At 42.1% G+C, this 24,247-nt stretch overlaps 1 protein-coding gene across 3 annotated transcripts in view; it reads right to left on the bottom strand.

Moving 5' to 3' along the window:
• LOC140508332 (uncharacterized) overlaps positions 1-22,213 on the bottom strand; it is a 36,888-nt gene extending 14,675 nt beyond the window's left edge. For 2 of the 3 annotated variants that reach the window (XM_072616165.1, XM_072616163.1), the window contains exon 1: positions 1,908-8,141. The gene's annotated coding sequence lies outside the window, so the exon portion shown is untranslated. Of the gene's footprint in view, positions 1-1,907; positions 8,142-17,050; positions 17,133-18,296 lie in introns of those variants that run through there. The other variant, XM_072616162.1, reaches the window with a different exon arrangement.
• Positions 22,214-24,247: the final 2,034 nt, after the last annotated feature.

Here is a 24,247-nt window from a genome sequence, read left to right as displayed (position 1 = left end):
GGGTGGGAAAGCAAAGGAAAGGAAAGTGAAAAGGAAAAGGACAGGAAAAGAAAGGTGCTAGCTGAAGGATGAGAAGGTTAAGGGAAGGTCTTCTCAAAGTAGTGGAGACCTGGGCATTTCATGTTTGGAGTTAGTACTTCAGTGGATTGAATGCTGAAAGGAACTTGGGGTTCAGTTATTTTCAGTTAGGTCCCACTCTTCCTGACCCATTTAGGGTTTTCTTGGACAAAGGTACTGGAGTAGTTAGACACTCCTCTGTAAAGACATGTTCTTTGTCCCAGAAACAATGTTTTTAAGAACCCAATCGTTAGAAACAGTCAGTGATCACAGGACCTCCCAGGATGGGAAACAGTTGGAAGCAATTGGGAGATATCAGACAAGGCAGGGCTTAGGTGGGATGTAGGCAATCAAGAGGTAATCAAGAGATAACAAACAATGGAAGGCCAGGCTAAGCCAAGGACAACAGATTTGAGTATAAAAGGCCAGATTAAGTGGGAGGACTCAAGGAGGTTCCCAGAGTCTGAATCTCATCACATACACTTCAATGCCCATATCAGCAAATAAGACTGAACAGGTGAATAAATCAGTAAATATTAATTAAGCACGTACTAGGTGGTATACTGGACAATGTCTTGTCTGGAGTCGGGAAAACCTAAGTTCATATTCCAGCCTCAGATATTAGCTATGTGACCCTGGGTAAGTCACTTAATCCCATTTCTCTCAGTTTCCTTATTAGTAAAAAGGAGTTAGAAGAAATGGCAGCCCACACTAGTACTTTTTCCAAGCCCCCAAAAGAAGTTCCAAAGAGTGAAACATGATTGCAAACCTACAAATGAAAAAAAAAAAAAACCTCAAACCCCATAAAACTCCAGTGCCTTCAAAATGCTGGGCCAGTGCTGGAGAGAGGGGACAAGGGTATTTTATTTTGTTTCTTTTTTTAAATACGGGAAGAGAGCTTGACTAGGAGGCCAGATGCCCTCCCTGAGAGAAGAATAGAGCACAGAGGAGTGGAGAAGAAAAAGACCCCACAGGAATCTAATTACCCTGGAAAAACTGGAGCAGGGGAGAAAGCTGCTACTTGGCTGAGGATTCATTCAGGTCCCCAAAATGTTTGAAGGATTTTCCAATTGAGCCTGGGCCCCAGCAGGGGCTGGGGTGCTGTCCAAGGTAGGAAATTATCAGGGAACCAGGAGATTGAGCAGGGACAGAGGTTTCACAGGCTGGAGTCCACTTTTCAAGTGGCTAGCTCAGAAAAGACCATGGGCTAGAGCCAGAGGGGACCAGAGAGCTCCAGGTCCTCATTTGGCCTGGAGGAACAAGGCTCAGAGCTGTCACCGACTGGCCCAGCATCACAGGGGCATTAAAGAATAACGAGGATTCCAGCCTGGGTCACAGATTGACACCAGTAGGAATTCCAAGATCATTTTCTAATGTACTTTCAACTGTAAATGTCCAAGAGGTTTTTTTTTTTTTTCTGAGCCGATTTCTAGGTCACAAAAATGCTCCTATACTTGAACAGCCCTTACCTGGTAAGGTTGTGAGGCTCAAATGTGATCATACGTGTGAAGCACTGAATAAAATCTAGTAGTGGGAACTGGGGGAGCAGAATTCCAACCCAGGTCCTGATTTCAAATGCAGAGCTCATCTCTCCCACCTCCAGCAGCCTCCCAGCATGGGGAAGGGGCAGGCTGTGGGAGAGTTCTCTCTTAGGAAGGAGGGAGAAAGATTCTTGGGGAGGGAGGACACAAGGCTAAAAGGATTCTGAAAAATGCTTCATTTCCTGGTCCTGAGGAGGTTTCTCTAACAAAAGAGGTGGGGGAAGGGCAGAAAACTGTTGGGCTGTCCAGACCAGCTTGGGGGGGGGGGGGGGGAAGGGTGAGGGAGGGGCACCTGAAGCCCAGACTTACCTTCTCTGGCCAAATACTCCACGTTCTTTGGTGTCTCCTGGGTCGGGCTACAGAGTTCAACGAAGACAGAGACTGACTGCTCTCCTACCTTCCATAGCCCCCAGTATTTATATCTCTTCTCCTTCCACCACTGTGCCTTCCTAGCTAGGCAAGGTCAAACTTGACTCCTCCCTGGCCCACCTCCACCCAGCACAGGTGAGGAGGCAGATGGGGGAGGGGTCAAACATCCTAAACTCCCTTTACCCAGAGTGGATTACTTGGGTGGCCTGGGATCAGTACTACCACCCCTGCCCCAAAAATGCAGAGCTGCCTCCAAGCAAAGACCCCTCTTTATTTTCACCTGGGGGATCTGACCCCAGACTCACCAGGTCCCAAACTGACTCAGATTGAGGACTCCACAGAGATCTCAGTTATTCTTCTAATAATAGGAGGGGGAGGAGACAAAGACCTGTAGCCTGCTCCCCTCCCCACTTACCCAGGCCCCTTTCTGCCTAACAAAATAATGAATTCTAATCATTTACCTTTATTCTCTACATTAAGGTTTCTCAATCATCTTCCAACAAAACACCATCATCTCACACCTGGACTATGACAATAACTGTGTAGGGAGTGTCCACCTGTCTCAACTCTCCTCACTTCAGTACAGTTGCAAAGTCATTTTCCCACAGTACAGGTCTGTCCATGTCACCTCCCTCCTCCACTCAATAAACTCCAGTGGCTCCCTACTGTTTCCAGGAGTAAATATAAAACGCTTCATTTGGCATTTAAAGCCTTGCATAATCTAACCCTCTCCCACCTTTCCAGTCTTCTTACACCTTTTCCCCCCACCTTTTCTCCTCCAGATTTGAGCCACAAGACCCTCGAGCTCCCAGCTCCCAGCATTTTCTCTGGCAATCCCCCCAAAGCCTGGGACACTCTCCCTCCTCTGCTCTGACCAAAAGATCTTCCTGGCTTCCTTTAAGTCCCAACTAAAATCCCTCTTTGCAGGAACCCTTCTCCAAGCCCTCTTAATCCCAGTGTTTTCACAGCTAATTATGCCCCATATCCTGTCCATACCTCACTTTACATATACTTGTAGGTTGTCTCCCCTTCCATTGTAAGCTCCCTGAGGCCAGGGACTGTTGTTTGCCACTTTTTCCATTTCCAGGGCTTAGCAGAGTGCCCAGTACATTGTGACTGCTCTGGCGTTCAGTCTTGTCTGACACTTCCAAGGAACATTTGCCAGAGGCTTCATTTGGCATCATGGTTTGATGACCTTGCCGACTTCCCCTGGGATATGGAAACATCTGATTGACTAGGGCCACCCCCTCCACTGACTAGGGGTTCAGTAATTACATTCATATGATATTTATAATAATCAGTTATCTTTGATCATTTCCCTATTTCCATTTAAAAATACTCGATTATTTGCCAAAAAATCCCAATATATCTCAAATAACACATGATCTTTCGCAACACACAATGCAATTATTTGAAGAAAACAGGTTTCCTCCATGGTATTAAGAAACAGAAACAAGTTTCTTTTGGGGAAGATCTGGGACTCTGTCTTTCTGTCTCTCTCTAGCTCTCTGTCTCTCTCCATTGAGTTATCCATAGTTTTAGCCGACTGCCTTTACTAGGAGATGAATGATCCAGGGAATGATCCTCATGAAAATACCAATATTTCTAAAGTGATTTAATGTTTGCAAAGCATTTTACAAACAACTGTTTGATTCCATCCTCACCTCAACCCTGGGAGGTAGTTGCCCATGAGTGGGATAGGTTTAGTGAAGACTTCTCAGATTCTAATTCTTCTCCCAGGGGTGAGGTAAGACTGAGAGGATCAAGGTTACTATATTTTTAGAACAGAATAATTCCATATAAGGATATAAAACTATGTAGTACATTAGGGTCTCAATGACTGGATAAAGTTTACCTAATTCTTCAATGGCTTCATTTCAAAAGGGATTGGTTAGATTTCGTGTCTAGAATGTAAGGTCATATTCTCAGCTAATGAGAATAATGGTCAGTGGGGGGGGAGGGACTTGTGTTAGAGTCTATATAAATCACTGCCTTTTCTTTGTCTTCGGCTTTCCTACTCCAGGTGAACTGCTGTAGGATTGTCCAGATTCTCGAGAATCGAATAAATCTCTTTTCTCTCATCACTTTGAGAGGCCTCTGAGTAATTGATTTATGTAGGGACCTGAGCCATCCCACACACCCATGTTCCCCTTTCCACAGATGGGGGAACTCAGGCAAGATTAGGTTACACTGATGAGACAGAAAGGAGTGCTGGAGGAAGAGAAAGTAAGCAGGATGCTGGATGTGAGCTAGGAGATAAGATGCAGGATGTGATCAGCCAGAAAAGTGACCAAAGAAGGCTGTGCACTGAAGCCCTCAACATGGACTTTTCTGTGTGCTTTCCCAAAGCCTAGCCAATTCCAGAAGAGCTCTTCCCCTCCCCTCTCCTATTCTCTGTGCTTAGCTGTAGGAGAAAGGCACCTCAGGCCTAGGGAATATCTCAGGCATTTCTGAGTCCTGCATGCTCCTCCCATCCTCTTCTCCCCTTTCCCCCGACTGTATTTAAACCAGGGGCCTAACCCCAATAACTGCCTTTGCCTCCTACAGGAGCCTGGACCTGCTACCTTTGCTCTGCCTCCCAGTGGAGTGGAGCCCTGTGGGGCTCTGCCTCATGGGAAACAGATCCACTTGGTTGCATCACCCCAATGAATGCCTTTCTTTAACCTGGAGATAGTCTGAGTGAATTCTTTCAGGAAAATAGGACCTGTGTGTTTATTCCTCATCACTTCAGGAGGTACCTCAACATTCTTACTTACAGAAAGCATTCCTCCAGGATCACTTTTCTGATGTCTCAGGAGGTCTGAACTCCATTTCCAGGCCGTTTCCCATTCAGGGGGCTTCTCATGGAACTGAAAATGCTCTGCCTCTTCAGTAAAACATTTGCTATATTCACTACCTTAAAAATAGTCGTGTCCTGAGGCTATTTTCTTACAGGGATTTAAGATCCAAGGCTGTCTGAAATTCTTTCTTATTTCACCCAATCCACAGTCATTCTTTGGATTTTTATCTACCTTGATACTGGAGTCATGGATTTCTCTCAACTTGAAAGCCCAGGGACCATCTCTCCTGAATCTTTGCAGGTCACATTCTTCCACAAGAATTCCCAGCTTTCTGCTCATCTCATTTACTTCAGACCTCTTCTCTACATCTGAAGAGTACAATCTAACATATATACTCAAAAAGATATACACACATAAATATATGCAATAGCAATGGTTACTTAACATTGTTGAAACTTGTGACCTTATCACTAACCTAAATGCAATGACATTTTGTGGATGCGCTCTTGGGGCGAACATTGGCGTTAAACAGACTGTATCAGTGCAAGGAGAAAGGCTGTGAGAGTGACAAAGGAGATGGGCACCACAGGGTGCTGGACCCAGGGGAGCTTCAACATTCATATTCAACAAAAGCAGCAGTCCCAAAGCAAGGTCCCTACCAGAAGATGTCATATCAAGAGATTAGAAGGATTCTCCATGGGGGAGCACTTGGAGGTTAATAAGGAGGGGAAGCTGAGCCAAGAGACAGTTTGCAATATTTGAGCAGAAAAGATGTGTTCAGAGATTTCTTGCACAGCACCGCATTTCCTCATCGGGGCCAGAATACATGTAAACATCCAAACGGGTTTGATGACAATTATGGGGAAATTCAAAAAACACTAAATTAAAAAAAAATTTTTAAAGGGCTTACCAATAGGTTTCTTTCTCCATCCCTATCTAAGAAGGCAGCTTTTACCTTCACCAAGAATTAAATGAAAGAAAAGTTTATAGAAATGCAGGATTCTTACAGGCTTAGTAAGAAGGCAGATGAGATTTACTTTCATGCAGATAACAGACCATCCTCCAGCACAGCTGAAGTCACTGACCATTGACCTCAGGTTGTACTCAATCCCTCTCTAGCCATTTCCCCAATTGATGGGCATTCCATAAGTTTCCTGTTCTTGGTAACCTCTGAAAGAACTGCTATGAATATCTTTGTACATATAGATCCTTTTCCCATTTGTATGATCTCTTTGGGACATAGTTCTAGAAGTGGTATTGCTGGGTCAAAGGGTATACACATTTTTATAGCACTTTGGACATAGTTTCAAATTCTTCTCCAGAATGGTTGGATTAGTTCACAACTACATCAATGATGCATTACTTTTCCAGTTTTCCCACATCTTCTCCAGCATTTATAATTATCCTGTTTTGTTATGTTAGACAATCTGATAGGCATGATATGGTATCTAAGAGTTATTTTAATTTGCATTTCTCTCATCAATAGTGATTAAGAGCATTTTTTTCATGACTATTAATACCTTTCATTTCTTCCTCTGGAAACTGCCTATTCATATCCTTTGATCATTTATCAACTGGGGAATGACATGTATTTTTTGACTCATTTCTCTATATATTTGAATAATGAGGCTTTTATCAGAGATAGTGGTTGTAAAAATTGTTTCCTGGCTTTCTCCTTCCCTCTAATCTTAGTTGCATTGGCTTTGTTTGTGGAAAAACTTTTCAATGTATTGTAATTAAAAGCATCCATTTTGAATTACATAATGTTCTCTTTTATTTGATTATAAATTCTTCCATTTTCCACTAATCTGGCAGTTAAACTATTCCTTCCTCTCCTAGCTTGCTTACAGTATCAGCCTTTATATCTAAATCATGTACCCGTTTATAGACTTTGTCTTAGCATACAGTGTAAAACCTTATTTCATGCCTAGTTTCTACTTTACTCTTTTCCCGTATTCTCAGCAGTTTTTGTTAAATAGTGAGTTCCTATCCCAGAAGACAGAGTCTTTGGGTTTATCAAATAATAGATTACTCTAGTCATTGAATACTGTGGGTTTGTTTTGGCTTGTAGAATCCCAAATGCTTTGTAATGTCTACAAGAACTTTCAATGCAATTTGTCTTTCTATCTCGAACTGTTGCATTTTGTTAGTAATATGTAGCAATGCCAATGATCTATCTGAGCTTATTTTATATTCTGCAACTTTGCTAAAGTTGTTTATTATTTCCTGCAGTTTTTTATTGATGCTCTAGGATTCTCCAAGTATATTATCATATCATCCGCAAAGACTGATACCTTTGTTTCTTTTTTGCCTATTCTAATTCCTTTCAGTTATTTTTCTTCTCTTCTTGCTAAAGCAATAATATGGTTTCTAGTACCTTATGGAATAACAGTTGTGGCAATTGGCATCCTTGTTTCACCGCTGAGCTTGGTGGAAATGCATCTAGCTTATCTCCATTACATATAGAGCTTGCTGATGGTTTTAGGTAGATGATACTTACCATTTTAAGGAAGACTACATTTTTTCCTATGGTCTCTAGTGTTTGTTTATTTTTTTAATAGGAATGGGCGCTGTATTTTGTCAAAAGCTTTTTCTGCATCTATTGAGATAATCATATAGTTTCTGTTAGTTTTGTTACTGATATGGTCAGTTATGCTGATACTTTCCCTAACAATGAACCAGCCCTGCATTCCTGGTATAAATCTTACCTGGTCACAGTGTATTACTCTTATTCCAAGTTGCCATAATCTTTTTGCTAATATTTTATTTGAAATTTTTGCATCTGTTTTCATTAGGCAAATTGGTATATCCTTTTCTTTTTCTGTTGTGGCTTTTCCCAGTTTAGGTATCAGTATCACATTTCTATTATAAAAATAATTTGGTAGGACTCCACCTATTTTTTTTTATTTTTTTAAAATTAATTTAATTAACTTTTAACATTCATTTTCACAAAATTTTGGGTTCCAAATTTTCTCCCCATTTGTCCCCTCCCCCCAACCCAAAACATCAAGCATTCTAATTGCCCCTATCACCAATATACCCTCTCTTCTATCATCCTCCCTTCCCTTGTCCCCATCTTCTCTATTGTCCTGTAGGGCCCGATAATTTTCTATACCCCTTTACCTGTATTTCTTATTTCCTAGTAGCAAGAACAGAACTCGACAGTTGTTCCTAAAACTTTGAGTTCCAACTTCTCTTCATCCCTTCCTCCCCACCCATTCCCTTTGAAAGGCAAGCAATTCAATATAGGCCATATCTCTGTAGTTTTGCAAATGACTTCCATAATACTTGTGTTGTGTAAGACTAACTATATTTCCCTCCATCCTATCCTGGCCCCCATTGCTTCTATTCTCTCTTTGGATCCTGTCCCTCCCCATGAGTGTTGACCTCAAATTGCTCCCTCCTACCGTTGCCCTCCCTTCCATCCTCCCCCCCACCCTGCTTATCCCCTTCTCCCCCACTTTCCTGTATTGTAAGATAGGTTTTCATACCAAAATGAGTGTGCATTTTATTCCTTCCTTTAGTGGAATGTGATGAGAGTAAACTTCATGTTTTTCTCTCACCTCCCTTCTTTTTCCCTCCACTGAAAAGTCTTTTGCTTGCCTCTTTTATGAGAGATAATTTGACCCATTCCATTTCTCCCTTTCTCCTCTCAGTATATTTCTCTCTCACCCCTTAATTTCATTTTTTTAAAGATATGATCCCATCCTATTCAATTCACTCTGTGCTCTCTGTCTTTGAGTGTGTGTGTGTGTGTGTGTGTGTGTGTGTGTGTGTGTGTGTGTGTAATCCCACACTTGAAAAGTTTCAAGAGTTACAAATATTTTCTTTCCATGTAGGTATGTAAACAGTTCAACTTTAGTAAGTCCCTTATGACTTCTCCTTGCTGTTTATCTTTTCATGCTTCTCTTCATTCTTGTGTTTGAAAGTGAAATTTTCTTTTCAGCTCTGGTCTTTTCATCAAGAATGCTTGAAAGTCCTCTATTTCATTGAAAGACCATTATTTCCCCTGAAGTATTATACTCAGTTTTGCTGGGTAGGTGATTCTTGGTTTTAGTCCTAGTTCCTTTGACTTCTGGAATATCCTATTCCATGCCCTTCGATCCCTTAATGTAGAAGCTGCTAGATCTTGTGTTATCCTGATTGTATTTCCACAATACTTGAATTGTTTCTTTCTAGCTGCTTGCAATACTTTCTCCTTGACCAGGGAACTCTGGAATTTGGCCACAATGTTCCTAGGAGTTTCTCTTTTTGGATCTCTTTCAGGCAGTGGTCACTGGATTCCTTGGATACTTATTTTGCCCTCTGGTTCTAGAAACTCAGGGCAGTTTTCCTTGATAATTTCATGAAAGATGATGTCTAGGCTCTTTTTTTGATCATGGCTTTCAGGTAGTCCCATAATTTTTAAATTGTCTCTCCTGGATCTATTTTCCAGGTCAGTTGTTTTTCCAATGAGATATTTCACATTATTTTCCATTTTTTCATTCTTTTGGTTTTGTTTTGTGATTTCTTGGTTTCTCATAAAGTCATTAGCTTCCATCTGTTCCATTCTAATTTTGAAAGAACTATTTTCTTCAGTGAGCTTTTGAATCTCCTTTTCCATTTGGTTAATTCTGCTTTTGAAAGCATTCTTCTCCTCATTGGCTTTTTGAACCTCTTTTGCCAATTGAGTTAGCCTATTTTTCAAGGTGTTATTTTCTTCAGCATTTTTTTGGGTCTCCTTTAGCAAGGTGTTGACCTGCTTTTCATGCTTTTCTTTCATCTCTCTCATTTCTCTTCCCAGTTTTTCCTCCACCTCTCTTACTTGATTTTCAAAATCCTTTTTGAGCTCTTCCATGGCCTGAGCCCATGGTATACTTATTTTGGATGTGTGGGATACAGAAGCCTTGACTTCTGTGTCTTTCCCTGATGGTAAGCATTGTTCTTCCTCATCAGAAAGGAAGGGAGGAATTATCTGTTCATCAAGAAAGTAACCTTCTATAGTATTATTTTTTTCCCCCTTTTCTGGGCAATTTCCCAGCCAGTGACTTGACTTCTGAGTTTTCTTTCCACACCAACCTGGCCTCCAGATCTGCCTAGCCAGCGCTTGGGGTCTGAGATTCAAATGCTGCTTCCTAGCCTCAGGGCTTTCTGCAGGGGTGGGGCTGGGTTGGGGGTGCTATTCAGTGTGAGATTATGTTCAAGTGCTCAGGTGGGGGCAGGGCCGCCACTCAGGGCTCAGTTCCCTCAGGGGGTTTATGCAGAGACCTTCAACAATGGACCCGAGCTCCTGCCTGCTTGGGAAGCCCTTGTCCACTGCTGCCTCTGCTGCTGCCTCCCGAGGGAGACGGAGTTATGGGGACACCCCACTTCCCTCTCGACCAGCCAAAGAGACTCTCTCACTGACCCTTGTCACCTGTGGGTGGAGGGACCTGTGTGGCTGCTGGAGATTCTGTCCCTGAAGCCCGCTGGGATCCTCTCGGTGCAGCACAGCCATGGCAGGGCTGGGCTCTGCTCCGTATCCAGTGCGTGATGGACCTTTTGTGTCAGGATTTCAGGGCTCTCTGGAACAGAAATCTCGTCTGCTCTGTTGTTCTGTGGCTTCTGCTGCTCCAGAATTTGTTGGGAGTTCTTCTTTACAGATATTTTATGGGCTGTGGGTTCAGAGCTAACATATGTGTGTCTTTCTACTCCGCCATCTTGGCTCCTCCCCCCTGCTTCACTTATTTTCTCAAACACTTTTTACAGGATTGGACTTCATTGTTGTTTAAGTCTTTGACAGAATTCTGCATAATCCTGACTGTGGTTCCATGATATTTCAATTGTTTCATTTTGACGACCTGCAGTATTTTCTCTTTGACCTGAGAGTTCTGGATTTGGCTACAATATTCTTTGGTGTTTTCAAATTGGGATCTGTTTCGGGAGGAGACTGGTGTACTCTTTCAATGACTATTTTACCCTCTGGTTCTAGGACATCAGAGCAGTTTTTCCTTGATGGTTTTTTAACAAGTTCCTGTCCAGTTCTTTTTTTGATCACGTTTTTCAGGTAGAACGACAATTCTTAAATGATCTCTCCTGAATCTATTTTCCAGGTCATTTGTTATTAAAATGAGGTAGTTTACCTTTTCTCCTATTTTTTCAGTGGTACTAAAGAGAAGTCTTACAAATGAAATCAACATGGAATTAGTTCCCACTGAGCTCAGATTTTGCAAAATATTAGGAAATCACTGGAGACAAACCTAATGAATGTCATGAATATGTCAAAGCACTTAGTTCCTATTCTTAACATATGTTACAAGAGCTTCCACATGTGGGAGAAGCCTTATGAATATATTTCAGGTGGTGATATTTGCAGGCAACAATCTTCTCCAATTTCCCATCTCAGAATTCATATGAGATAGAAACCTGATCATTGTCAGAAAAAAGGAAAGGCATTCAGATGGAGTTCAGAGTTCAGATTAGAGATACCATTCAGAGAAAGAGTTCCCTATATTCTTGATATCCATCAGTCTGCCTCTTGACTCATTCTCTTGAATCCTGATTCTCAATGTTCTAGAGTTCTTGTATCTGTCCATCTTCAAAGAGGACCATATCAGGGAAATGATGACATGATTTGCAGTTGACTTTGATTTGACTGAGGGAGAGGTGTGCAAAGTCACCAGCTTCACTTTCTCCTCCACAGTCATCTGAGTTCAGTGGCCAGATATTTATCATCTGCACGACTGCAGATGACCCAGGATGCAATGGGAGATGCTGGCCATTTCAGTCTAAGGCCTTTTCAGGTTCTCTGAGTGAGGGAATGCCTATTCAGTGAATTCCAAAAAGACTGAGGATGGAAAAGCTATCCACATCTAGAGAGAGAACTATGGAGTCTGAATGCAGATCAAAGCACACTACATTCACTTTTAAAAAATGATTTTTCCCTTTTGTTTTATTTCTTCTTTCCCAACATGACCAAAGTGAAGATGTTTACATGTTTGTACATGTGTAACTTATATCAGATTGTTTTGTATCTTGGGGAAGGTAGAAAGAAGAGAGGGAGAAAAAATTTGGAACAAAAAAATATTACAAAAAGTGAATGGTGAAACGTATTTTTACCTGTAATTTGAAAAAATAAAATACTATTTCAAAAAAAGAGAACAGACAATGAACAATACAGTAAACAAAGTCTTTATTTGTTGCAACTTCAGAAGCATTTGGGAAAAATATAATACTATTTAAAAGAAAAATAAAGCTAGTCGTCGCACCCCATTCAAACACTGAAGGAAGACATCTCTTTTCTTTCTCCCATTTTCTCTCCTTTCCTTTTTCTTTTTATCCATTCTCCTGTAGGTCCTTTTATTTCTAGGACGCTACAGGATTAACCTTCCTTTCCTTGTCACCCTCTGACTTGATCAAGGTCCATCCCATTTCCCAGCTACGAGTTTCTTTCCTTCTTATTTCTGCCTCTTTACATTCTGTAATTTAGTTCCAGAAAAGCATCAAATCATCACGAAGATGGTACAACGATTAGTTCATGATCTTTCAAGTCTATTTCTCCCACTTTCACTTCTTTTTCATCTTTGCTTTCACCTTGGTCTCCATATTGTATATTTAGAAAGAATTCTCTTGATCAATACTCTAGTTTGGTTGTACTTGGTTGCCTCAGTGGTTTAAGAAACAAATAATTTCTTCCAGTCTGCTTTTCTTTCTAGGAATGTTTTGAATAACCCTTTCTTTATAAGGGTCCATCTACTTTCATTTATAGTTTGTCACCCCCCCCCCCAAATATACAGAGTTTAATCTAAGAAAGAAAAACTAGATTGGGGGAGGCACATTTTTAATTCTCTCAAGCTGCCTTGACTTGCACTGCATGGGAATTGCAGTCTAGAACTAGCCCCTCTAAGGGGACCAGGGCAGAACTGATTTGATTTAGGACATGGGAGTAGAGAGCTATGTGCCATTCAAAGTGTAAGTGTTCACAAAGGAGCCAATCAACTGTGGTCAACACACTGGGAGGTAGACTATATTAAAATAAGGGTCTGGAGTAAATGGCTTAGGTCACTTCATCCTGGTATAATACAATAGTGGCTGATATCACACCTACCTGGGGAACAGAGGAAATACCTCTTCTATCAAATCACAGCCCCAACTGTACCTGACCACTCCCAATATTGGGCTATCTAGTCTGAAGAATCTGTCTCCAGCCAAGCCTGGGCAGCTTCCAATGCAATCTCATTATCAGGAATGTCCTTCTAAAGAATTTTTTAGAAGGGGACTGGAACTCTGATTTCTTCAGCCTAAAATTATATTCCTTTCTACATCCTAAACAAATTTGTAATTAGGTATTGCTATTAATTACTGAAATTAAACCAGGAACATTTTCAGTTTGCTTTGGGGAATCGAATTTCAGAGCAATCAATTTTCTTCTATCCTCCCAAGTCTTTTATTATAAAAAAAACTTCTAAAATTTCTATCTGCAAAACTGTTGTTGCTTCCCAACAGCATCTCATCCTCTTAAGGCAAGTGGAATCAGAGTGGAAGTCTGGGGAAGTAACAAGATCAGAAAACCCTGTATGTCACATGTGAATGAATGTAATGGGGCTCTCATTTTCTTTCTTTGTTTTCCCCAACTCTGACATCACTTTTAATTTTCCATGCATTTATCCCTTCCTATTGAACTGGCTTCTGAGTCTAGCTTATGAGATGTGTGTCTTCCAGACTCCAGGCAACTGACCTACCATTCTTAGCAAACAGTGGGTACCAACCCATGCCCAATCTTCCTCCAGAAGAAGACTGTGTGTGGTTACAGTCAGCCTTCTCCCTGTGACCCCCTCAAAGCAGAGATATCTCTATGGCCCTGGCTAGCAGGAAGAAGTTTAAGAAGGCCAGACCCAAGAGATTTTGGATCGTACTTTGGCAGTGGGAAATAATGGTGTTGTTGGACCTGGACCCTGAATTTTCCCAAGCATTTCAGCAATCCAGTCCCTGGCATCTGGCCCAATCCAACCTAGCCCACCTAGATACTCAGTAGGTCTTACACCCTCCCAGACCCCTGTTTTACCTGAGCCAGCCCAGGCTATTTACCATCCTTAATCCTATCCAGATTTCACAGTTCCCTTTTCCTATATAAGTATCACTGTTTAAATCCCATTAAGGGGCTAGATAACTATGAATCCAGCCCTCTTCTATTGGCATTATAATAAACCTTGCCACTTTAACTGAAAGAAGTGTGTGAAAAATTGGTGAATGACTGAAAAGTTTCTGGTATATGAATGTAACAGAATACCATGGTTCCATAAGAAATGATGAGCAGGCAGACTTTAGAAAAATCTGGAAAAGCTGGAATGAAATGATGTGAATGAAGTGAACAGAACCAGGAGAACACTGTACATAGGAAAAGTAATAATACTGTAAAATGCATTGACCAACTTCATTAGACTGAGCCATTCCCAGGAATGCAATGATCCAAGACAACTGGAAATGCTTCTTCATGGAAAATGCTGTCCTCATCCAGAGAAAGAACTACAGACTGACAATTCCATGTTCAACGGCGTGCTTCACAGTCAGAATCTCTCTCTAGTACCAGGCATGTGAACCAACACTGTTAAGGATTATGGTCACATGAGCACAGTAATTACAACCCAAGGTGAATGAAGTTCCTAGGGTTTCTTCCTAGTATGAAATGTCTGATGTAAAGCAAGGCTGGAGGTGAGTATGAAAGCCTTTACACATTGATAATATCTAGAAAGCTTTGCTTGACCATGGATTTTCTGATGTTTAACAAGCCTGAAGTTCTGTATGAAAGCCTTTCTACAATGACAACATCTCTAACGGTTCTCTTCACTGTGGATTCTCTGATATTGAGCTAGAGTGTAACTGTGTGAAAGCCTTTCCACATGGATTACATGCACAAGGCTTCTCTCCACTGTGAATTCTCTGAGGTCTGTGAGCTGGACAGTCTTATAAGTGAAACCTCCAGGAGACCAGTGTCACTGGAAGGAGAAGGATATGTGGGAAGAAAGGTGTAATAAGTATGTTTGTTCTTTGTTCCCGAAAAAGACCATGCCATCAGAGAAATAATGATATGACTTGCACTTGACTTTGTTCTGAGTGAGGGAGGGCCGTGCAGGTCACCAGCCTCACTTCTCCTCCACAGCCCTCTGAATCCAGTGACCAGATATACGTCAGGATGACTGGAGATGACATAGGATGAGGCAGTTGGGGTTAAGTGACTTGCCCAAGGTCACACAGCTAGTGAGTCTCAAGTGTCTGAGGAGATGTGAACTCAGGTCCTCCTGACTCCTACTTTATCCACTGTACCACCTCCCTACAGGGAGGAAGGTGTAAGAAGACTGTTAAGGTGAGAGAAGGCCAAGCTATGCAGGGCTTTGGATGACAAACTCAGCATTTTATATTTGTTCCTGGAAGCAATAGGGAGCCACTGGAGTTTACTGAGTGAGAGAGGGGAGGACATGAAAAGACTTGCCTTTTGGGGCTGGACTGGAATGGGGAGAGACTTGAGGCAGGCTAAAAGTCTTTGTCTCCTCCCCTCAGGCATAAAGAATAACTAAAATCTCTGGGGAGTCCTAAATCTGACTCAGTCTGGGAGGCAGGGGCAAGTCTGGGATCAGAGCCCCCAACTCAAAGGAAGAAGGGATCTTTGCTTGGAGACACCTCTGCATTATTGGGGAAGGCGGTGGCAGCACTGACCCCAGGTCACAACGAATCCAGCCTGGGGAAAAGTTGGTTTGGACATTCTACCCTCCCCTCATCTCACCCCCACACACCTGGGCTGGAAGGAGGAAGGGCAGGGTGAAACCAAGATTCACCTTCCCTGGCTAGGAAGGCAAAGGGGCAGAAGGAGAAGAAATATCAATATTGGTAGTTATGGAAGGTTGAAGGGCAGAATCCAGGGAGCAGTCCCACTCTGTCTTCATTGAACACTGTAGCCAGATGTAGAAGACATCAAAGGACAAGGAATCTTTGGCTAGAGTAAGTCTGGGTCTCAGGTGTCCCCCCCAATCTGTCTGAAACCCTGGTCCATATAGAACCAGAGCTGTCTGCCCTCCCTCTCCCTTCCTTTGGGAGAGAAACCACCTTGGGACAGGAAATGAAGCATTTTTCAAAATCCTTTTAGTCTCCTCTCCCTCCTCCCCAAGAATCCTTCTCCTTTCCTCCCAAGAAAGACCTCTCCATTAACACTGACCCCTTCCTCATGCTGGAAGTCTGCTGGGTAGAGGTGGGGAAAAGCTCTGTATTTGGAATCAGGACCTGAGTTTGAATGTAACAGCCCCAGGTTCCATGACTATACTCTAGCACTCATGCAGTGCTTTCCAGGTATAATCTCCTGATATCCTCACAACAATCCTGGCAGGTAGGGGCTGTTATTCCCATTTAACAGATAGGTAAGCTGAGGGTGATAGGTGCAGTCACTTTCCTAGAGTCTTAGGAAGGAAATAACAGAGGGAGCATTCTCTCTTCTCTGACTCCAGGTTCTCTCCACTTAGCCTTGTCTGGTAACTCACTGAGCCTCAGTGTTCTCTTCTGTAAAATGAGGGGGCTGGACTTGGTGACCTCAAACTAAGCCCCTTCTAGGTTTCATACATACTTGCATTTCTGTGATTTGGAGATCAGCTCAGAAAAACAACAAACAATAATAACTCAGCAATGTTTAGTGTTGGAAGCATGTCACAAAATGATCTTTGAATTCCTACTGTTTGTAAATGTATGGTGCAGGTTTGAATCCTGACTGTTCCTTAATGCCCCTGTGACACAGTCATTGATAATTCTGAGCCCTGTTCCAACAGGCAAAATGAGGGCCTGGATCTTTGAGACCCCTCCTAGCTCTAGGTCAGGGTCCTTTGAGAGCTGGCCACTTGAAAGGTGCACTCTAGCCTGTGAAACCATCTCTGTCCTTGTTCAGTTTCCTTATTCCCTGATACTTTCCTTGAACAGCACCCCAGCCCTGCTGGGGCCCAGGTTCCATTGAGAGAATGTTTCAAACACATTTTGGGGACATGAATGAATCCTAATCCAACCATGAACTCTCTCCCCTGCTCCAATCTTCCCAGGTTAATTATATTTGTGAGAAACATGCTCACTTTAAACAAAAGAATATATGTGTGAAATAAGGAAAGATTTTTATTAACTTTCACATTCATTAGCTCATAAGGGATGGCTACTACAATTATGTAGACCAATGCAAGTCCTTTGATACTGTTCTAAATTCAAATCCCCTGCCCTGGATTCACTGGCTAGAAGAAGCCTGAACACCTCACTTCATGTTCTCTCTGACAGGCTTCCCCTCAAACAGCTCATCAAGTTTGGGAACAAGTTTCTTACCTTTTACTGATCAGGAGCCTGTTTCTGCTATGTCACAACCCTGATTAGCTGAGATCATCCAGAGCTGGGAGGAGGTTTACTCCTGTGGAAACAGAATTCCTTCTTTTGTTTTCCACACATTGCTGTAAGGTCTTTTTATTTTCCAGTCAATCTCTGCACTTGTCTCAGGGACAGTCCCTGTCCTAGTCATTCTCTCATGTCATCCTTAAATGAACAAACATAAAATCATACCCTCCTACCCTCCTCCCAGCACTGGTCTGTTCTCAAAAATTGGTCCAAGAAGCCTTGTTGGCCTTTACACAGGGCCAGGCACATAGAAGATGTTGGATTTATTTTTTTATCATTTTACAGACTTTCAGTCATGTCTGCCTCTTTGGGACTTGTCTTGGGTATTCTTGAAGAAAATACTAGAGTGATTTCCCATCTCCTAAAGCTCATGTCACAAACCACAAACCAGGTAAATAGAGTTAAGTGACTTATCCAGGGTCACACAGCCAGTGTCTGAGGTTGGATTTGAAGTTAGGTCTTCCTGATTCCAGACCAGGCACTCAGTTCACTGCTTAATTAATATTTATTGATTGACTGGCCTGTTCAGCCTTATCGGCTGATGGGGGCATGGAAGTTGGTGATCTCTGAGGTTCTTTCTTAATCTAAGAACCTAGAAACCTTGGTTATGTGACCCTTGTCTGCCTCAGTCCAGCCTTATTTCTAAGTGCAGGGATTGGGGTCGTCAGAGCCATGGAATCTATGGCTACCTCTTTAAAGACTGGGATCCAGAACTTCGTTGTCGATCCCTCTTACATCCCCTGATGAATGAATGAAAAGCTATTTATTCAGCTCTCACGATTCCATGCCAGGATGTGCAGTAACTGCTATAGATTCTATGCTTAGAGTGCAGATCTGCCCCCATTAGCCCACCTAACTACAGGTGCTGACCTTTGGTAACTATTTCCTGAAAATCCAAGCCTTCTTGATTGCTGAGCCCCAGAATGCAGATGGTATGGGCATGTGGGAATTGGGTAATGACCCCTCCTCCCACCTCAGATCTTTCCTCCATTCTCTTGGATTAGCATTTGTTACTCACTCACCCCTACCCACCAACTCGCAGATTCTGGAATTCCATTTTCCCCTCCCTTTTTCTGAGACTTTCTTCCTATACCCTCTCACCATCCCATTTACAGAAGGGGAAAATGAGACAAAGTGACTTATCCAGGGTCACACTGACAGCCAGTGTCTGAAGACCTACTGGAACTCAGGTCTTCCTGATTCCATGCACTTTCCTCTGCAGGGATTCAGATGAAGGCTCTGTCATTTTGAACCCAGTCCTGCTGGGGCCCCAGGGGTGAACCACAGTGAATATGAATGAAACCTGGCTGAAGAAATACTAAATTAGCAAAGCTTGTCACAGGAGAGGGTTCCTAGAGGGTCTTTTTGTCCACCCTTGTTGGGGCACATACAGTGACCATGACTTGATTCCAGTAACTGCAGTGATAAGTGGTAGGGACAGGATCTGAACCCAGGACTCAGGTGTCTAAGGCCAATGGGCAGTGGGTTTGCTTCTCATTGCTTCTTGCCAGCTCTCTCTCTCTCTCTCACACACACACACACACACACACACACACACACACACATACACATACATATGTATATCTGTACTCAGACATGGTTGTGCACACTGAGGGAAATCACAAACCATCTGTAAAGGTAGAGAAAAAAGACTGTTCTGGAAGAACATGCATTTTCAGGTGTACTGGAGGGTAGAGAAGTTCTAGCAGAAGACTGAGGTATTAAGCGGATTTTACTGAACCACTGTCTATCCTGAGAGTGACAGAAACAGCCAGCCAGAGACAAAGTGCCATTAATCAGGTATTCAAGTAATTAATTTCATTATGAGGCACAGACTGGCAGATCATAATTCCCTTCTGAAAGGGCAGGACTCTAGGGATGAGGAAGACCCTCCCTGTGTTGACTGGAAAGGAGCACAAACCCTTGGAGCTCAAATCTTTGTGCCTTCTTCCCTCAGAGCTATGATCTCTCTGTCTTCTGGGTGCCAGCTCTGTACATATAGCTGTCAGGTAGGTCTGCAGGAGGGAACCACCCTACACCCCACTTCTGCTGGGTCCCCTTTCCATTGGGCCTCACCTTCCCCTCTGACATCTTGCTGAGCATCCTCCAGACTTACCAGGATCAGGTCTCCCTCCAAGTCCTGACTCTGGAGGCTGCCCCAGCTACTTGTCCAGGTTCACTGTCATGACCCCAAGGTATTATGGGAGTGCAGTCCATCCACAGACATAAAGGGGGAATTCAAGAGAGCCAAGGAAACTCTATCCCAGTAGGTATCGTCCTTTGCACTGCTGTCAGTAGAACTGAAATTGTCCTCCTGGTTCTGCTCATGTCCTCCTGCCTCAGGTCACACAAGTCTTCTCAGGTCTCCCAGAATCCTTCCCAATTGCCATTTCTTAGGTCAAGTCAATAAGCATTTAGAAAGTGGCTCCTCTGTGCCAAGCACCATGCTAATGTACTGGTTGTGCAAAGGAAGTTTTAAAAAATAAGTCCCTGCTCTCCATGAGCTCAGTCAAATTGGGAGCAAATATGTCAGCACTTGTGTGCAAATGAGCTCTGTACGGTATAGAGGAGAGCTGCTATGAGAGAGCAGGTAGCAGCAGCCACAGGTGGTTTTCAGGAAGTGAGATCTTACCTGAGATGTGAAGGCAGCTAGAAAGCCTAAGTGAGGGGGGAGACATTCCAAGTATGAGAGACAGCCATTGGGAATGCACAGGGTCAGGGGATGGAAGGTCTTGTTCAAGGATCAGCCAGGAGTCCAGTGTCCCTGGGTCAGAGAGAAGAGGACCAAGGTGCAAGAAGATTGGAAAGGATTGAGGGGCTGGTTACATGGTGTGTGCTATGTGTCAGGAGCCATGTAATTATCTCATTTGATCCTTTTGTGAGAATTCTCAGGGTCCTTGCTATAGACAGTCAGAAAAAAGAAGTGCAGGTTACCCAGAGACAGTCCACTGTGGTTATTGTATCTACTCAAGACCGTGACACACTCCCTCCTAGACATGTCTGTCTCCCAGTTCCAAGGAGGACATAGAGACAGGCTCTGCTGAGGTACATGACCCATCCTTTGATGTAGTACCCAAGGTCTTGTAGACAAGCTTACCAAGAAGTTTTGGGTAACATCAGGTTAGGGGACAGAGAGAGGGAAAGGAATATTTTTAGGAAAAGAAGCAAAATGTGAATTTAGAGTTAGATTTAGGAAGGTCTGTTACAAAGGCCTTTTACCATACCTACTTAGACCAGTCATTTGCTAAGCCCATTGTGCCTTTTTAGACAGAATTAACAGGACAGAAAGTGGATCCTGAGTTTTCTCAAAGAGATTGGGGGAAGAAAGGTACTGAAGGGGACACTGAAGATACTGACCTCAGAACTTCTGGTATAGCATCCAATGGAGTCAGTTACGGTTTCCCAAAAATTCTTTTAAAAACCATTACCCACTTTCTATATGAAAGCCTCAGAGGTCAGGTTTGGGGAATATGAGTGCCAAAGGGGTGAGTGTCCTTCGCAGAGGTAAAGGAGGAAAGGCATTTTAGAGGTGAGTGGGTGACAAGAGAGCAGCAGTCACAGGATACAAGTTGTGCAGGTTGAGGTGAGCTCTCTCCAAACAGGAGACAGGGCCTCTGAAGTGGAAGGAGGAGGGGGGCTCTAGAGGGTTGAGTGAAGCAGGAATCATGGTATGAAGGTGACCTCTCAAAGACCAGTTCTTGGTCTCTGAAGCCTAGTCAGCTAGAGTACAGGTAAGCCATCATGCCTCAGGCAGCATCTGTCTCTGGGAAAACAAGGCTGAACAGGACAATAATACTCACACACACCACCAGCACTGTCATCTCAATTCACCTCCAAAGGCCACAGGTTCTGTGTTAACAGTTCAGTTGACTTTAACAGCTCTCAAAAGAGGGTTATCCTCATGGGCATGCTTCTGCCCTACAGCTCTATTCCCTTTCAAAGTTTGGAAGTTTCTTCACCAAGTCTCTGCCATCAGAGGCTTCCTCGGTCAGCCCAAAGGTCTCCTCCCTGCTCAGAGGTCTCCTCTCCATTCTCTTCTTCACTACACTGGCTCGTTCCTTCAAGGCTGGCTCTCCTCAGGTTTGCTTTCTCAACATCAGCTCTCTATATACACTTCTACTCAGCATGTGAGTGGCTAGAACCCACATGTCCATGTCTGATTCGCTACGCCATACATGCACATATCTGATTGTTTAAAACTCAAGCCAAAAAAACAGCAAAGATTCTACTTTGCCTGCTGTTACATACACACAGGTCCTATTCTGTTAGAATCCTAATTTTAAAAGTTGTTAAGTGCTGAAACATACTGTAAGCCTCCAATAGTCATATTCCAAATGGAGTACATTCAACTTGTTTCAGGAAGTACCCAGTCTAACCACAACTCAAGTGGCTGACTTTTCCAACTGAATTATCAGTAAATTAAAGTAAATTGTCAATTTTATTTGATTATTAGGTTAGCCTACCTGTGAGCAACAGACATTTTTCCAATTATTTAGATCTCACTTGGTGTAAAAAGTGTTTTGTAACTGTGTTCGTATAGTTCTGGGTTTGTCTTGGGAAGTAGACTCCCAAATATTTTACATTGATTACACTCATTTCAAATGGAATTTCTCTATCTCTTGCTGCTAAGCTTTATTAGTGACATATAGAAATGCTGATGATTTATGTGGGTTTATTTAATATCCTGCAAATCAGTTTAAGTTGTTAATTGTTTCAAGTCAGTTTTCAGTTGATTCTCTAACTATATCATATCACCTGAAAAAAGTGATAGCTTTGTTTCCTCACTGCCTATTCTAACTCCTTCAATTCATTTTTCTCCTCTTATTGCTAAAGCTAACATTTCTAGTACAATACCAGACAATAGTGGTGATAGTGGGCATCCTTTTTTACCCTTGATCTTACTGGGAATGCTTCTAACTTATCCCCCTTACATACAGTGCTTGTTTATAATTTTAGATATACTTCTTTTCATTTTAAGAAAAACTTCACTCATTCTATGCTCTCTAATGTTTTTTTTTGTTTTTTGTTTCTTTTTAAATTTATTTTTTTATTATTATTTTTTAATGTTTAACAATCACTGCCATACAATTGAGATTTTATCCCCCCCACACCTGCCCCCTACTACCCCCCTCCCTCCCGACTGCATACAGTTCTGTATAGGTTCTACATATACTTTCCTATTGAGTACATTTTCACTATAGTCATGCTATGTAGTTGGACTAAAATAAATGGAAGAAATCATATAACAAATCAAAACATGACACACAAAAACACACACACACACACAAACATGATCTGCTACATTTTGCGAATGACTTCCATATTTCTTTCTCTGAGTGTGGAAGGCATTTTGCCTTAGAGAACCACCACTGGGATTTTTTTTTTTTTAAGAAGTTCTTGCATTATTACGAAATTCCAAGTCTACCAGAAAAAACTCTCGGACACTGTGGTCGTTGCTGTGCACAAAGTTCTCCTGGTTCTGCTCCTTTCACTCAGCATCAGGTCATATAAGTCCTTCCAGGCCTCTCTGAAGTCTTCTTGTTCATCATTTCTTATAGCACAATAGTACTCCATTACATTCATATACCATAATTTATTCAGCCATTCCCCAATTGATGGACATCCCCTTGACTTCCAGTTTTTGGCAACTACAAAGAGTGCTGCTATGAATATTTTTGTACATGTAGGACCCTTTCCCATTTTTATGATCTCTTGGGGATCCAGTCCTAGTAGCGATATTGCTGGGTCAAAGGGTATGCGCATTTTTGTAGCCCTTTGGGCATAGTTCCAAATTGCTCTCCAGAATGGTTGGATGAGCTCACAGCTCTACCAACAATGAATTAGTGTTCCAGCTCTCCCACATCCTCTCCAGCATTTATCATTTTCTTGTTCTGTCATGTTTGCCAATCTTATAGGTGTGATGTGGTACCTCAGAGTTGTTTTGATTTGCATCTCTCTAATCAAAAGTGATTTAGAGCATTTTTTCATATGATTATAGATATCTTTAATTTCTTCTTTTGAAAATTGCCTGTTCATATCCTTTGACCATTTATCAATTGGGGAATGACTTGTATGATTATACATTTGAGTCAGTTCTCTATATACTCTAGAAATGAGGCCTTTATCCCCGAGCTTAGCTGTAAAAATTCTTTCCCAATTTACTACATCCCTCCGGATTTTGGTTGCATTGGGTTTGGTTGTGCAAAATCTTCTCAGTTTAATGAAATCAAAATGATCCATTTTGCATTTCATAATGCTTTCTATCTCTTCTTTAGTAAAAAAAATTCTTCCCTTCTCCATAAATCTGATAAATACACTATTCCTAGTTTCTCCAGTTTATTCATGGTATCAATCTTTATACCTAAATCATGTACCCATTTGGACTTTATTCTTGTGTATGGTGTCAGGTATGGGTCTATGCCTAATATCTGCCACACTGTTATCCAGTTTTCCCAGCAATTTTTGTCGAACACTGAGCTCTTATCCCAGAAGCTGGGGTCCTTGGGTTTATCAAACAGGAGGTTGCTATATTCCTTGCCTACTGCGTCTTGAGGGCCAAGTCTATTCCACTTGTCTACCTCTCTGTTTCTTAGCCAATACCAAGTGGTTTTGATAACTGCTGCTTTATAGTACAATTTGAGGTCTGGTAGCGCTAGGCCATCTCTAATGTTTTTAATAGGAATGGATGCCTAATTTTGTCAAAAGCCTGTTCTGAATCTACTGTGGTAATCATCTCATTTTGGTTACTTTTGTTATTGATGTGGTCAATTATGCTAATAGTTTTCCTAATATTGAACCAATCCTGAATTCCTGGTGTAAATCCTACCTGATGATGTTGCATATCCTGGTGATAAACTGCTGTAATCTGTTAATATTTTACTTAAAATTTTCCCATCAATATTCATTAGGGAAACTGATGTATAATTTTCTCTGTTTTGGCTCCTCCCAGTTTAGGTAGCAGCACCTTGTTTGTGTCATAAAAGGAATTTGGTGAAGACTCTTCCTATGCTAGCTTTCCCAAATACGCTCCATGGAGTTGGAATTCAATGTTCTTTAAATCTTTGGGAGAATAAGGGAGTGTACTGTTGACTTGCCTGATTTCTTTTTCTAAAATGGGATTATTTAATTATT

Source organism: Notamacropus eugenii, chromosome 5 (genome assembly GCF_028372415.1).
Source record: "Notamacropus eugenii isolate mMacEug1 chromosome 5, mMacEug1.pri_v2, whole genome shotgun sequence".
Classification (NCBI taxonomy): domain Eukaryota; kingdom Metazoa; phylum Chordata; class Mammalia; order Diprotodontia; family Macropodidae; genus Notamacropus; species Notamacropus eugenii.
The sequence above is the reverse complement of the archived record's forward strand: the minus strand, read 5'-3'. Positions and strand labels throughout refer to the sequence as shown.